This window comes from Acomys minous (assembly GCF_964271855.1).
Source record: "Acomys minous genome assembly, chromosome: 7".
Classification (NCBI taxonomy): domain Eukaryota; kingdom Metazoa; phylum Chordata; class Mammalia; order Rodentia; family Muridae; genus Acomys; species Acomys minous.
This window is the reverse complement of record NC_140488.1, coordinates 69,782,079-69,797,776: the sequence shown is the minus strand read 5'-3', so window position 1 is coordinate 69,797,776 and position 15,698 is coordinate 69,782,079. Positions and strand designations below refer to the sequence as shown.

Below are 15,698 nucleotides of genomic sequence, written 5' to 3'. Positions count from 1 at the left end.
TTAATCTCATTGAGTTCTGTGTATATTCTGTACATTAATATCCGTTCAGAATAGCTGAGAAATATTTTTCTTCTGTTGTTTTAATTGAAAATCCCTGGTCATTCTATTTTACCAATAAAGACTCAGAAGCCAGATGCTGTGGTTAAAAACCTGCTAGCTCAGAGAAACAGGGAAAGCACCCAGCTGACCTCCCTACTCAGCTCATGTCCTGATGGAAAAGCCCCAAAAGGCTCACTAGCTCAGGTGGCAGGCCAGGAGGAAAAGGCCAGAAAACCCAAGGCCAAAGGCATGCTAGCACAAAGCCCCAAAAACCAAAAGCCAAGGAGCTGAGGAACTCTAAGAGCAAAGCTAAAACCCCAAGCTAAAGAAACACCAATGACCAAAGCTCCAAAGACCTCTTCTACTTCTCCATGCTGTCTTAGATACCCTTCAACTCAAAGTCCCTTGCTCCACCTCTTGACCTAAGGTTAACTTTATTAAATACTGTATACAGATAGCTCTTGGGTTAAAGGTGTCTGTAAGGCTGGCTGAACTACACCTTAATCACATGTATACAATAAACAAAAAGTTGTTGGATTAAAGGCATGTTAGGGCTCAACCACAAGAAACAGGGATTTACAGTTCAATCTCAAGGATCACAGTAGGAACAAAGACAGATTTTTACAGTTCACAATCTCAAGGATCACAGTGGGATGAAAGATCCTGTAACAGGTTGGTGCATCAGTTTGTGCAGGCCACCCTGGGTTCTGGCGTGATGGTCTCGTTATGGAGCTCCTGACCCCTCAGGGTACTTCCATCCCTGCCCCAGTCTTTCTTACAACTCTCAGTTCTCCATCCAGCATCTAGCTGTGAGTCTCAGCATCTGTCCCAATCCCCAGCTGAGTGGAGTCTCTCAGAGGACATCTATGTTGGCCTAATATCCACTTACAAGTGAGTATATAGTATGCGTGCCTTTCTGGCTCTTGTTTACTTCACTCAGGATGATGCTTTCTTTCTTTCTTTTTCTGTTCCACTGAGTTTGTCATCTGAGTTGTTGGGGGCAAATTCAACAGAGAAGACTGCTGGGGCATGGGTTTAAACCAATACAAAGTCTTCATTACCCAGCCAGTAACTACACCAGACATTCAGGATGCCAGTGTAGCCCTGAGCTTTTCTCAGGGTGAGCTATTAAGAACACACACACACACACACACACACACACACACACACACACACACACACACACACACACACACTCTGAATTGACATACCTTAGTTAACATGAATAGTTATCCAGACTGAACTACGGAAGCTAAAAGGCAAAGTTAGTACATTTTGAGACTTGAGCACCAATCAGTGAGATATTGATGGTTTATTAGAACACCACACCGCACGACTGTCATGACCAGGGACACAGAAAGAACTTGGGAGCCTAACTTGATGTTGGTCTGCTTTTAAGGCAGGCTTTTTATAAGAATACCTGTCACCAGGTAACAACCAGGTAACCAGATGGGAAGCAAGGGGGAGGGCAGAATTACATCTTTTTGATCAGCTAAACATAAGAATAACTGGTTTTGTTCTGAGCATAATGTACCCAGGTGGCTAGATAAAGCATTTTAAGCTGATTGGCTGGGATTTAGGATTAAGGGTAAGGATTTGGGCACTTTCCAGCTCTCTGGGAGTAAGGAACATAACAGGATATTGTGGTGTTAACTCTAATAGAACATCTTTTATCTCTAACCCAAGCAGAACATGCATTTATCATCTACTGTTTTATTCTAAGCAGCAAGCATTGAACATTCCTGGTTTCAGGCACATAGGACCTGAGACCTTGAACTGAATTTCACCTTGTGATCAAAATGGAGACTTGGAGTCAAAATGGTTTTTGATACTATAAGAGTTGTTAACAGAAGAGCTACAGTCATGTTAGAAACTAAAGTAGCACTATAGAGGTTAAGCAGGTTACAACATTACCCCCATGTGAGTTTTGTCCTAGAGTCAAATCATTGACTTAAATTATCTCTTGTTTATAAAGAGACAAGGAAGAGACCTGCGGTACATGTGAACCAAGTGTCTCTAGGAGTTGTTAAAAGATTAGTCTCTTTTATTCCAAGGGGATTAGACAATTTTATCCGGGACCTAATACGAGTTTTATTTTTCTGTAAGCTCCCTCAAAAGTGAATCCCATGGGCAAGAGGTTGTGTCATTAAGAAACTTAACCATTTGTCCTTTATGCCAGAGAGCCTCTTTTGATTTAGCATTTCAGCCTGGTAGGTAGGAAAATGGACGATGTTATTCTCTTTTGTAATTGCTTCCAGCTGACATTAGAATATTGCTATCAGAGCCCAGGAATGCTGAAATGCCAGTCAAAGGCTGGGCAATGGGGCAATTATCAGAAGCATATGATTAGTTGATCCAGTTGAAAGACAGGAAGCAATCACATCAGCTGGACTGGTTTACATCAGCTCTCAGAAAGTCTAGAGTTCAGCAGTTTGCAGTCCATAGGTAATCTCTGGATGGAGTCTGCCAGCCAAGTGAAAATCTGTTAAGACAAATATAGACTAGGGACAGAATTAACATTTTTTGCTAAATGGAAAAGGTGAAGAATACCAAGACCCGGTGAAAATTCCCATTTTTAGGAACAGGTAGGTGTAATTATCTGGAGTCAATTTGATTTGTGGCAGATGGATCCAAGTCACTCTTTGATGCTCTTAAGTACCATTTTAAGGTTACAGAAGGAGACAAGTTGGCAAGGAGACAGTTTAAAATCTAATTAATGTGAAAACTTGGAAGAGTCTTAACACAACAGTATCCTAAATCATTTAACATTATTGAAGTTTTTGTATCTTTTAATCTTTATAACTTATATTTACTAATATTTAAATATTTTTGATCTTGTAAACTTTATAAATTACACACACACATAGTGTGGGGGGTGGGGTGTGTGTGCATGGGTAATTAATTACCATAAGACATAGGTAGTTGGTTACCAGCAGCAGTAAAGTACATTTTTTTGGATAAAGGAACAGTAAGTAAAGAGGTACTTTTTAAAATTAGAGATTTGTGCTGTCTATGTGCTGAGTTTAATAGCCTGAATGGCACTTCAGGAATGATACCATCATGGAGTCAGTTGTGCTAAGGTCTAGAGTCATACTAAGGTTCTTTTACAGTGTGACTTTGGTTTTACCAGTGTCTACAGAACTGAATCCTGTGTCTTCCTCCTCCTAGAATCTGTTAGTTGCCAATATTTCATCAGTAAGAGCTATGACCTCAAGAAGCCCTCTTTTATCCATCTGTAAGTGACTGTTGGCTCAGGTATAGGTCCACTCCCGCCAGGAAAATAACAGGATACAACATCAACACAGAAAATCCCACAGCTTTTTATACACAAAGAACACACATGCTGGTTCTATCCTTTTCCCGACTTCGTTCTCAGCAGCTTATTCTTAGAGCTTTGTTGCTCTGGCTGAGGATTTGAGTGCTATGTTAAAAAAGAGTAGAGACAGCATTGAACCTTGTAACCTTCTTGATGTTAAAGGAAATTCAGCTATTTTCCATATTTTGTGTATCTTGTGCTATGGCTTTGCTCTTTATAGCTTTTATTATGTTGAGTTATTATATATTATAGATTATATTAATATATTCTAAATTATTTCCTCTGGCATTTTGAAGCATAGAATAAATTATTATTAATTATAATCTTCACAAATGCAAGAGTATAGTAAAGCTTCCTTTATGGCCTTAAAAACACCAGAAAGTTCCTTTTATAAGGGCTCTATGCAGTTTAGCTTAGGGTGTCACCTTCAAGGATTTTGGATATAATTTTGGATTGAATTATAAATTTGTTCATATAGCTATAGACAGTTATCTCAAAAAGTGATATTTGGCAAGGGTGATGTTTTCAATTGTCAGTGTGATTACTGCATAGATCAGGAAAGTCTTCTTTCAAATAATTCCTTCATAATGCCTGAAGTGTCATCATTTAAGATCTAGACTCTCTATTACATAATACTTCTGTTTGCCCAGTTTTAGAAGTAAACTTGCTCTACAAGTATTGAATTTACAGAAGTTTTACTTGAGAAAACATAATGCCCTTCTTCATTACGATAAACTTGCCATTTTTGCAGGTTGTCCTGATACCATCTCAGTGTACAATATTAGTTTTATTTTCTCTGTGGATTAAAGAATGAAAATGCAGGGATGTATGTACGTTAACCAAAGCCAAAGTTTATGTAAAGAAGGCAATTCTGTTACAATTCAAAAGAAAAACCCCAAGTAGGCAGGGTGTAAATCTCAGCAGCTGCCTGAAGGAGAACAGAGAAGAGAAGGATGGGAAAGGCCTTGTGAGTTTTTGGATTAAGCAATCATTGGAGGTCAGCCACGTGGCACGGGGCCGGGTGGAGGAAGCATGGAAACCCAAAGCATTAGGGAAGATCAAAGTGTTAGAGAAAAGATGCTTAGGAAAGAGATAAAAGAAAAGGAAAGTTACACTTTTTTGTAAAGTTCAGGAAAATACTCAGACTCCAGCAGCAACATGGCTGTGCTCTTTTAGAGACAGGATTAAGGGGTAGGGGTTTGGGGAAGGAAATGGCAGTTCTCTTATGAAAGGGACAGTTATTATGCCTATCTTTTTAACATGGCTTAAGGGGATTCCATTTTCCTAGGAGTAGCCACACCTTCCTAAGGGGTGGACCCTAAGCCAGGTGATTGACCTGCCTAGCTGGATTAATTTGTTTAGCTTTTGTGTAACTTGGAGTGTCAGGGCTGCTGTCCTGCCAGCAATTCCATCCTCTTGAGGGGAAGAAACTACTTTTCCCTTAATGGGCATTTTCTGTTGCTATAGCAGTACTACTTTTAGCTAACAATAGAAACTTCCCCTTAATTTGACAAAAGAGACAATATTCCCCTACTTCTTGCAGCATCATAATCCTCTCTAGAGTCCTTACCAGTTCTACCAAATCTCCAGCCAACTACTTACTTCCTGTCTCACTCAGCTACTGTCAGTCTTTTCTTTAGATAATTCCATTGAGCCCTCCCCCCTCTCTCTCCATATATATACTGGTCTGGATTTGCTTTTGAAAAATAAAAATACAGTGTCCAACCAGAAGCCAGTTTGTAAAAGTGAAGGCATTTTTGGCACTTGGTTGGCCTCCCTTCCAATGATTGGTCCTCACCCCTGCAGCCTCACTGTTTTATTAGAACTGTGTCTCTGATGCATAAAGTCAGGTAGTTTTTGTTTACTTACTAAATGGCATGTACTGTACTAAAGTGTTTACATGTCTTTCATTTACTGTTGCAATGAATCTGAGAGGTAAGATCTTTAGAGGTAAGGAAACTGAACTTCAAAGAATGTCAATAGTTTGCCCAAGGTTTTTCAGTAAGTGGCAGTCTGAGTTTCCAGAGTCTCCCCAGAAGGGCTTCTTTATCTCTATACTATTAGTTATCTCTTCTAAAATGACTGCTGTGCTTGCGGATGGGAGCGTTGCATGGCTGCCCTCTAAGTGGCTCCACCCAGCAGCTGATGGAAGCACATGACAAAACCCAGAGCCAAACATGGGGTGGAGCACAGAGAGTCTTGGGGAAGAGTGAGGGAGAAGGACGGAGGACTCAAAGGGGACAGGAGCTCCACAGGAGGACTGAAAGAGCGAACTAACCAGGGCCAAGGAGGGGGGGGCTGTGGAGATTGGGGCTTCAGCAAGGGACCACACATGGACTGGTACTGGGCCCCCTACACAGATGTAGCTGATTGGCATCTCAGTTATCATGTGGGTACCCTAGTGAGGGAAGTAGCTGCTGGCTCTGACATGGACTCTGCTGCCTGCATTTTTTTTCTGTCACTTTCTCCAGGAGGAGCTGCTTTGCTGGGCCACAGGGGAAGGGGATGCCCATAGGCATGATGTGACTTGGTATGCTGGGGTGGGTGGGTGGGTGGGTGGGGGTTCCCCTTTCTCTGGGGAGTATGGGAGGGGCAAAGAGAGGAAGGGTAGGTCTGGGGTGAGGGGAAGGAGGGGGATATGACCAGGATGTAAACTGAGTAATTAATAATGTATATGCATTTGAAACAAATGACCTGTTCTGCACCATCCTATTCCTTCAGGTCTTAAACTCTTCAGGCGGGGGACAACTATATTTGGTATCCTTTCTTCAATCTAGGAACCAAACCTATTCAAACTGTCTCTACATCCATGTTGCTTTAGTTGAGTCCTGTAAACAGTTCTTGATCATTTTGTATTTTGTATTTTTATTCTGCTTTCTGCCCAGCCTTAACTCTCTCCTGCTCTGTTCATCCACAACCAATATTAGAGTGTATGTTTCTAGGTTTTTGAGTCGACATTAAACTTCTAACACAGTGATTCTCAACCTTGCTAATGCTGTCAGCATACTGCCCTGTCTGCTAGCAACCTATGATGTCATTACCTATCTGCTACTAGGAGTGGCCCTACCTAGGATTATAAAAAGGAAAAACCCACCTCTCCATCTCTCTCTCTCCTCTTAACTCTCTTTCGTTTCTCTCTTCCTTTCCTCTTCCTCTCTTGCTGACTCTTTCTTTCTCTCTGGGGTATCCCTACTACTATAATAAACTTCTCTGTATCATATCTGTTGTGGCACATATTTCATATTTCATATGCTGTGACCCTTTAATACAGTTCCTCATGTTGTGGTGACCCTCAACTACAAAATTATTTTTGTTGCTACTTCATAACTGTAGTTTTGCTACTGTTATGAATTATAATGTAGATATCTTTGTTTTCAGATGGTCTTAGGTGACCCCTGTGAAAGGATCATTAGACCCCTAAAGGGATTGGAACTCATAGGTTGAGAACTGCTGCTCTAACTTAAGGAGAAAGCATACAGGACTTCAGAGAAGACATTTGGTAAGTTACTGTTATGTACTGACCCTTTCAGGTAAGCCATTTTTCACAAATGGGATTTAATTTAGTCCTCCAAGCTCTTGATTTAATTGTTATTACCATCATTCACAACCCAGGTCCAGTAATGGGAAAGCTAGGCAATTCTCTTAGATAACTTGAGAAAGAGCATGCATTAAAGTGTTGGAACCATCCTGTTCCCCCTCTTCAACAGCTTCCAGTGTCTATTCTACTTGCCTTTCTGAATGGGAATTAAGCATCCTCCCTAGCTTCTTTAGGTCTGTGGATTGTAATACGGTTATCCTGTATTATATGGCTAATATCCACTTATAAGTGAGTATGGGAGCCTACCATAGATGTCCTCTGAAAGACTCCACCTGGCAGGGGATCGAAGCAGATGCTGAGACTCACAGCCAAACTTTGGGTAGAGAGCAGGGAGTCTTATGAAAGGGGAGGAGGACCTAACGGGGACAGGAGCTCCACCAGAAGACAAACAGAGCAAACAAATTTGGGCCTGAGAGGAGAGGGGAGGGGCAGCAGAGACTGATGCACCAAAGAAGGACCATGCATGAAGAGGACATAGCCCCCCTGCCAATAGGCAGCTCAGTCTCCATATGGGTCCACTAGTAAGGTGAGCAGGGGCTGTCCCTGCCATGGGCTCTGTTGCCTGCTCTTTGATCAATTCTCTGGGGCAGGGTGCCTTACCATGCCACAGAGGAAGAGGATGCAGGCAGTCCTGTTGAGACTTGGTAGGTTGGGGTCAGTTGATAGAGGAGAAGGGCTCCCACTCTCTGAGGACAAGGGGAGTGGCATGGGAGGAAGGGAGGGAGGGTGGGCCCTGGAGGAATCAAGGAAGGGGGCTGCAACTGGGATATAGAGTGAATGATTTTAAAAAATTTAAAATTTAAAAAGTGTTGGAACAAGATTTCCATTTTATTGTCTAGCTTCAAAGACTAGATTCTCCTTCCTTGGCATAATAAGACACTAACCTCTCACACACTGATACTGGTTCATTGAGGTGCTGTGGCAAGGAAGTCTTCTGTAATGCAATGGAGAGAAGCAACAGAAAACCCTTACTTAAAATTCATAATTCCTGTCTCAGGAGAATCCTGTGATTGGCTCTTTCTTATAAATTTTGGTCTCTGGAATAGAAGGAAGAGGGGCAATTTGAATTTGCACCACTGTGGAGTTGACAGAGTGTATTATAAAGTACATAATTCATTTTTGTTACTTAGTTGATAAGGTAACCATGTGGTGCTAACAAAATACTAATTATTGTTGCACTCACTATGTGTCAGACATTTTGGTAAACACATTCTCAACTTTTCTGTACTATCATAGTTCCCATTGTAAGCTGTGGTTTATAGAAGTTAAGTAATTTAACTAAAGAGAGAGAGCGTAGACTGGAACTTATCTGTGTCTTATACCAGAGGCTAGTTTCTTACCTCAAATGCATTATTTCTTCTTCTAATATAAAGGAAATATAGAGAGGATTATATTCATAAACATAAAAGTATTTGGCTAATTGATATATGTATTTTCCATTGCAAGTAATGCTCAAGATTTACAGGGCTAGCACAATTTTTAGGAGTCAAAAATAGGGGCTTGGTGTTTATAGATTGCTTACTGGTACAACAAGTGCTTAGCATGGACAAGACCCTTGTTTTAATCTTCAGTATCAAATCCAAAGAAGCAAACATAAAAAAGGTTAACAGATAAAAATTGTGTATGGGAAAAGTCATTGTTTTATGGTTACTGTTGTTGTGATAAAAACTTCATGACCAAAGCTACTAGGGGAGGAAAGGGCTTATTCAACTTACATCTGTACACCACAGTTAATTATTTTAAAAAAAACCAATAACAACAACAACAAAAACAATAAGGTCAAGAACTCAAACAGGGTAGGAATTTGGAGGCAGGAACTCATGCAGAGCCCATGAAAGGGTCTGGCTTACACACTTGCTCCCCTGGCTTGCTCAGCCTGCTTTTTCACAGACCCCAGGACCTCCAGCCCATGAGTGGCCCCACACACATTGAGCTGGGCCCTCCCCCATCAATTGCTAATTATGAAAATTAGGCATGCCTACAGCGGGATCTAATGGAGACATTTTCTAAATTGAGTCTCCTTCCTCTCTGATGACTCTAGTTTGTGTTAAGTTGACACAAAACTAGTCAGTACAGTCATGAATATAGAGGCTTACATAAATCAGGGGCTGGAGAGATGGCACAGAGATTAAGAGCACTTGTTACTCTTGCTGGAGACTGACCCTGGATCCTGTCACAGGTCTTCAGAATCCAAGATGACATCAAAAATATCATCCACCATGATCAAGTAAGCTTTATCCTAGACATGCAGGGGTTGTTTAATATACAAAAATCCATCAACATAATCCATCTTATAAACAAACTGAAAAGACAAAAACTACATGATCATCTCATTAGATGCTGGAAAAGCATTTGACAAAATCCAACACCCCTATATGATAAAAGTCTTGGAAATAGATACAAGGCACATACCTAAACAGAATAAAGACAATATACAGCAAGCCTATTGTCAACATCTAATTAAATGGAGAGAAACTTAAAGGAATTACACGGAAATCAGGGTTGAGACAAAGCTGCCCACTCTCTCCGTATCTCCATATCTATTAAATATAGTACTTGAAGTCTTAGCCAAAGCAATAAAACAACAAAAAGAGATCAAGGGGATACAAATTGGAAAGGAAGAAGTCAAAGTAATCCTATTCCCAGATGAAATGATAGTATATATAAGTAACCCCCAAAATTCTACTAGAGAACTCTTACAGCTGACAAACACCTTCAGCAAAGTGGCTGGATACAAAATTAACTAAAAAACTCAGTACTTCTCCTATATACAAGTGACAACCAGGCTGAGAAAGAAATTAGGGAAATGACACCCTTCACAATAGCCACAAATAATATAAAATATTTTAGTGTAACTCTAACTAATCAAGTGAAAGACTTGTACAAGAAGAATTTCAAGACTCTGAAGAAAGAAATTGAAGAAGGTGTCAGCAATTTGAAAGATCTCCCATGCTCATGGATTGATAGGATTAACATAGTAAAAATGGCTATTTTACCAAAAGCAATCTACAGATTCAATGCAATTCCCATCAAAATACCAACACAATTCTTTATAGACCTTGCACTAGAGGATTTTGAAGGAGAGAAAAAGAGAAACTCTATGCTATAATGAGTTAGTAAATTCTGATTGGACATGTTAGCCAATGTAGCCAAATAATGCATTTTAATTGTTGGACCTTGCTGTTTTGATAGCTGGACTTAGTCAGGCATAAGGAAGTGGCTAAATAAGGGAATATACCTTGGAAGCTAGCTTTAGGAATGTAATCTAATGATTTAGGAAGGAAGAGGAAAGTGAAGAGGGCAAGGCCTGCTGGTACCCTGTTTGCCATGCTCAGGCCTATTAGAGCCCTTCAAGTGCCACGCTGTTTTTCTTTACTATAACTTGAAATCAAGGATGGTTATATACCAGCATTGTTTTTATTGTTTAGTATTGTTTTTGATATCATGTATTGTACATGTTTCTATATGAGCTTTGAGATCTTTTTCTACGTCTGTGAAAAATTACATTAAAATTTAGATGCAGATTGAATTGTATCAATAGTCGATTTTGATAGGGTAGCCATTTTTGCACTATCAATCCAAGCAATCCATGAACATGGGAGGTTCCTTCCTTCTTCTTGTATCTTTTTCAATTTCTTTCTTTAGTGTCTTAAAGTTTTTATTGTACAAATCTTGTACTTCCTTGGTTAGATTTATTCCAAGACATGTTTTGAGGCTACTGTGAATAGGATTATTTCCCTAGTTTTTTTTTCTAGGTATGCTTGTTCTTGGTATACAGCAGTGGTTGTTAGCCTTCCTAATGCTGTGACCCTTTAACACAGTTATGTTGTGGTGACCCCAACCATAAAATTATTTATATTTCTACATCTTAACTAATTTTGCTACTGTTATGAATCATAATATAAATACTTGATATTCAGGATACCTGATATATGACCTGCAGAGAGCTATGACCCACAGATTGAAAACCACTGGCATATGGGAAGGTATTTTTGTTCCTTAATTCTGTGTCCTGCTATGTTGTCAAATGTATTATCAGCTGTATGAGTTTCCTGGTGGAGTCGGTAGGGGCTTTGATGTATGGAATCATATATCATCTGCAAATGACTATACTTTGACTTCTTCCTTTTCTTCTGTTGCCTTGTTCCTGTAGCTAAGATTTCAAGAACCATGTTGAACAAGAGTAGGCACTATGGGCATTTTTTATCTTATTCCTGGTTTTAGGGGACATACTTTCACCTTGCAAGACAGTGATTTCATATGGGACTGCCTTAACGAACTTGACTATGGTAGATGATGTTTTTGATTCAGTTTGTATTTATTGAGCTTTTTTTCATCAGTCTTCATCAAGGAAATTGGCCCATAGTTTTTATTTTTAGTTAGACTTTTATCCTTTTTTAAAAATTAGAGTAATGACACTGACTTAAAGTTTCAGTCTTTTCATGGCATTCCAGGACTCTATTATATTCTGTTTATTTAGTTTTGAGTGATATGCTTCTTCTACCTTGTCTTTCAGCTTGATTTTCAGGCATTTTTTGCATGATCTCTTCTATTAATGAGGCTTTCCATTTACATTGTGATTTGATTCACTGAATTTTCATTTTTAGCATCATTTCAGTTTGATTTTCTTCAGCAGTTTTATCTCTTTATTGAATTCATTTTTCACATCTTGGATTGACATCCTTATTTTGTTATCTCTTTGTTTTTGTTCTCTTGGAGTACATTCACGTCTTTTATGAATTGTTTAAACATACAGTCACCCATTTGAATTCTTTGTCTAGAAGTTCTTTCAGGTCATTTTCATTAGGTGTCATTGTTATCAGTGTAATAATTTGTAGAAGACACATGTCTTGGTTTTCATATTTCTGTTTCTGCACTGGGATGTGTGCATCTGGAATAGCTGATTTTCTTTCTTTTTTGTTCAGGTTGCCTTTCTTCTTTCAGTGGGGTTATTTAAGATGTTCAGGAGCAGACTAACTCTTAGTAGGACTGAAATGTCCACTTTCCCCTCTCACACATACATTCTTCCATACTCTCACTTTCACTTAAAACTTTAGCATGACTGTTTCTCTGTGTTAGTAGGTAGTTTATTTCTCATGAAAGCTTCATTTCTTTGTGATATTTTGTGTCATTGCTTGAATTTACCCATTAAATTCTTAAAAATTGTTAGGAATATTTTGCTTTGGGTGAATTGCATGTTTAAATGCTCATTACATGCTTGCAGTGTGGTTCAGACAATTAAACATTTCTGTTTCAAAATAACATGTGGTACAGAATCATTCCTCATTTATAATCTTACCACTCAATCTCATATTATTCATGTTGTCTCTATTAGATAGAAATGTTTATTCTTATCCAAACTTTGAATCTGACCACATGCTTCACAGTAATTTGGTCACATGCAAGCTATTAGACTTTGAGTAACAAGAGACAAATGCTGAGTAAAGCATATCACTGATCTCTGTTGCTTAGGTTTTTTGTTGTTGTTCAGTTCTCAAAGCCTATGAAAAGAGAGAGCCAGAGTCAAAGAATTCATAGCTTAAAAAATTTGGAAGTGATTCAAGAAACATATAAAAGCAGTATGTAGGCACTAGAGAGATGGCTCAGTCTGTAAAATGCTTGTCCTGAAAATATAAAGGAGCTGAGTTTGATCCCCTATGCCCTTGTAAAAATGCTGGAGCAGTGGTGCTTGCCTGTAATCCTAGCACTGGGGAGGCAGAGGCAGGAATGTCCTTGGAGCTTGCTGGGTAGCCAGCCAGTTTAGCCAAATCACTAAGCTCCAGGTTCAGCAAGAGACTCTGTCTCAAAAAATAAAGTCAAGAGTTATTGAGGAATGACATTTGATGAAGCTTTTGCCTTCTCTACATGTGCACATACATAAGTACTTGTATCTTCAAACACATGTGTATACACACAGAGACATACACATAAAGGAAAAAGCAATATGTAGTTTAAATGTCATGGCCAAGATAAGCCAGAGTTTTTAGCTTCCACTGAGATTGTGAATCAGAGTGGACAGATACTCTGTCAGAAGTCAAGAAAGAAATTTCTAGTTTCAACTCATATGCTGGTTTTCTGTCTGGTCTATGGAAAATTATTTGCATTTTCTGGAACCCACTTTCATCATCTGGTAAATGCAAGGTGTCATAACAATAAATGCTCGCATGAATTTCCTTGATTTACAGTTTAGTTAATATCTTTTAGGATATAGAGAGCGTAGGCCTTAGAAGGTCAGAATTTGATTAAAAAAGGCATTGTTTGTGAGGAAGAACATGACTTGTAGGACAGGAATAAAAAATTTATACTGCAGCAATACCCAATAGAAAAATACATATGAATTTACCAAAATAAAAGAGCTCATCATAGAAACATTTGTAATAAATCAGTGCCGGAATGTATATAAGCATATAGCAACACAATTTGTCAAGTATCTAAATTGAAGTGTTGTCACATAATGCAATATTGTATATCAATTAAAATGAACAAAAAAGGCATTGTTTACTTTGTTCATGTATATATTTACTCTATCTGGTATATTATATTAGCTCTTATTTTGTTTATATGTATTTAGTGGTGATAACATTGAAGGTCTACAGCCTTGGCACATGTAAAGACTATATAGCAGTCTTCGTGCTATAGATCCATTAGAAAATTTATTAACACTAAATGAACTTTGTTCTGTTTTACAACTCCATCCTATCATCCATAGAAAAATTCTCTGTTCTACAAGAAAAATGGAGTTTGAGACATTAAAAGGATTAGAGGATTATTCATCCTTTCACTGAAAATACCAAGAGTCCTATTACTTGAATCATGCTATCTGGATAACAGGGAATTGTGACAAGTTTCCAAACTTTAACCCTGTTTTCTTCAGTTGCCCAAGTTCATATCCAGTCATTAGTCTTAACATCCTTGGTGGTTTTTAAAATTATATATATTTTAAATAACTTTACAGCCTGATCACAGCTCCCTTCCTCCTCTCCTCCCAGTCCCACCCTCATATCTCCTTGCCATCCTCCTATCCCTTTATCCTCAGAGAGGGAGATGCTCCCCATGAGTACCAACCTAACTTGGCACATCAAGTCTCAGGGCTAGGTGCATCCTCTCCCACCAAGGGAAGACAAGGCAGCCCAACTATGGCAAAGGGATTCAAAGGCAGGCAACAGAGTCAGAGACAGGCCCTCTCTAATTATTAGGGGACTCACATGAAGAACAAGTTGCTTATCTGCTATGTATGTGTAGGAGGCCTAGGTGTGGCCCATGCATGCTGTTTGGATGGTGGTTCAGTCTCTGTGAGCTCCCATTGGCCCAGGTTAGTTAGTTGACTCTGTAGTTCTTCTTGTGGTGTCCTTGACCTCACTAGCTCCCTTGATCCTTTCTCCTACTCTTCCACAAGACTCCCGAAGCTCTAACTAATGTTTGGCATTGTGTCTCTGCATCTGTTTCCATCAGCTGCTGGATGAAGCCTCTCAGAAGAGACTTATGCTAGGTTCTTGTCTGCAAGCATAGCAGAGTATCCTTAATAGTGCCAGGTGTTGGCTCACTCCCATGGGCTGGGTCTCAAGTTGGGCTAGTCATTGGTTGGCCTATGCCTTCAATCTCCACTCTGTGTTTATCCCCTGCACTACTTTGTAGGCAGGACAAATTTGAGGTTGGAGGTTTTGTGGATGGTTTGGTGTCCCATCCCTCCATTGTAAGTCCCACCCGGCTACAGGAGGTGGCCTCTTCAGACTCCATATCCCTTGCTGGTAGAAGTCTCATCTAGGGTCACCCCCATTGACTTGAGGAAGCCTCCTCATCCCAGATATGCTGCACCACTAATTTCCATTCTCTGACCCAGCTGTCCCCCATCCCTAAGCCTGTGTACCTCTTCCATCCCTCTCCCTATCTCTGTCCCACCTAGTTCCTTCCCTCCATCTTGTTCACATGTCTATTTTGTTTTCCTTTCTAAGTGGGATTCAAGCATTCTCTCTCAGGCCCTCCTTGTTACTTGGCATTTTTGAGTGTGTGGATTTTAGCCTGGTTACCCTGATTTGTTTGGTAAGGAAGTTCTGCCTTTGTACTTTGAGGATGAACTAGTATATTCAGAATGCAGATGGGTACTGAGGTTCATAACTGATTATTATCTTCAAAGCATAAATTTAAGTTGATCTGTGTCTACTGTGACAGATCTTTAACGTGACGCATCAAGGAGACCAATCTTGGTCTCTGCCCTAATTCAGTATTTTTATTGCTGACTTAAATGAGGATGTTGACAATGAGATTAAATACATAGATGGTACAAATCTGGAGGGGGGCAGTAATACACTTAAAGACATTAGTAGGATCTGTAAGATCAAAAAAGTCATTTTGTGTTTGATATGAACCTTTTGTGTGCTTGAATTATGTACATGGTAACAAAAGGTTGAATCTTGGGTTCTTTACTTATTGCTATTTTTATTCATTAATACTTTACTTCCAGAGGAGCTAGACAGTTGGATCATATAATCTCTTGGTAACAAAACCATCCCCCATCCCCACCCGTGTGTGTGTGTGTGTGTGTGTGTGTGTGTGTGTGTGTGTGTGTGTGTGTGTGTATGTGTGTGTATTCTCTCTGTTAAGCTTACTTAGATGTAAGGTTATTTCATCAGGTAGTTTTCAAAGTTAGAGAGTCGTGCAGTTAGTTTATGTGAGAGTTAGTATGAGTTTTTACACGTTCGTAATTAAATTTCTGGCATATATTTAAAATGATTTGGGGAAAATACT

The 15,698-nt window shown here is 39.4% G+C and overlaps 1 protein-coding gene across 3 annotated transcripts in view; it reads left to right on the top strand.

Annotated features, from left to right (window-relative positions):
* LOC311602278 (lysophosphatidic acid receptor 4-like) overlaps positions 1-15,698 on the top strand; it is a 118,834-nt gene that overhangs the window by 93,368 nt on the left and 9,768 nt on the right. For 2 of the 3 annotated variants that reach the window (XM_084790148.1, XM_084790147.1), the window contains one exon: positions 6,734-6,854. The gene's annotated coding sequence lies outside the window, so the exon portion shown is untranslated. Of the gene's footprint in view, positions 1-5,695; positions 5,745-6,733; positions 6,855-15,698 lie in introns of those variants that run through there. The other variant, XM_084790149.1, reaches the window with a different exon arrangement.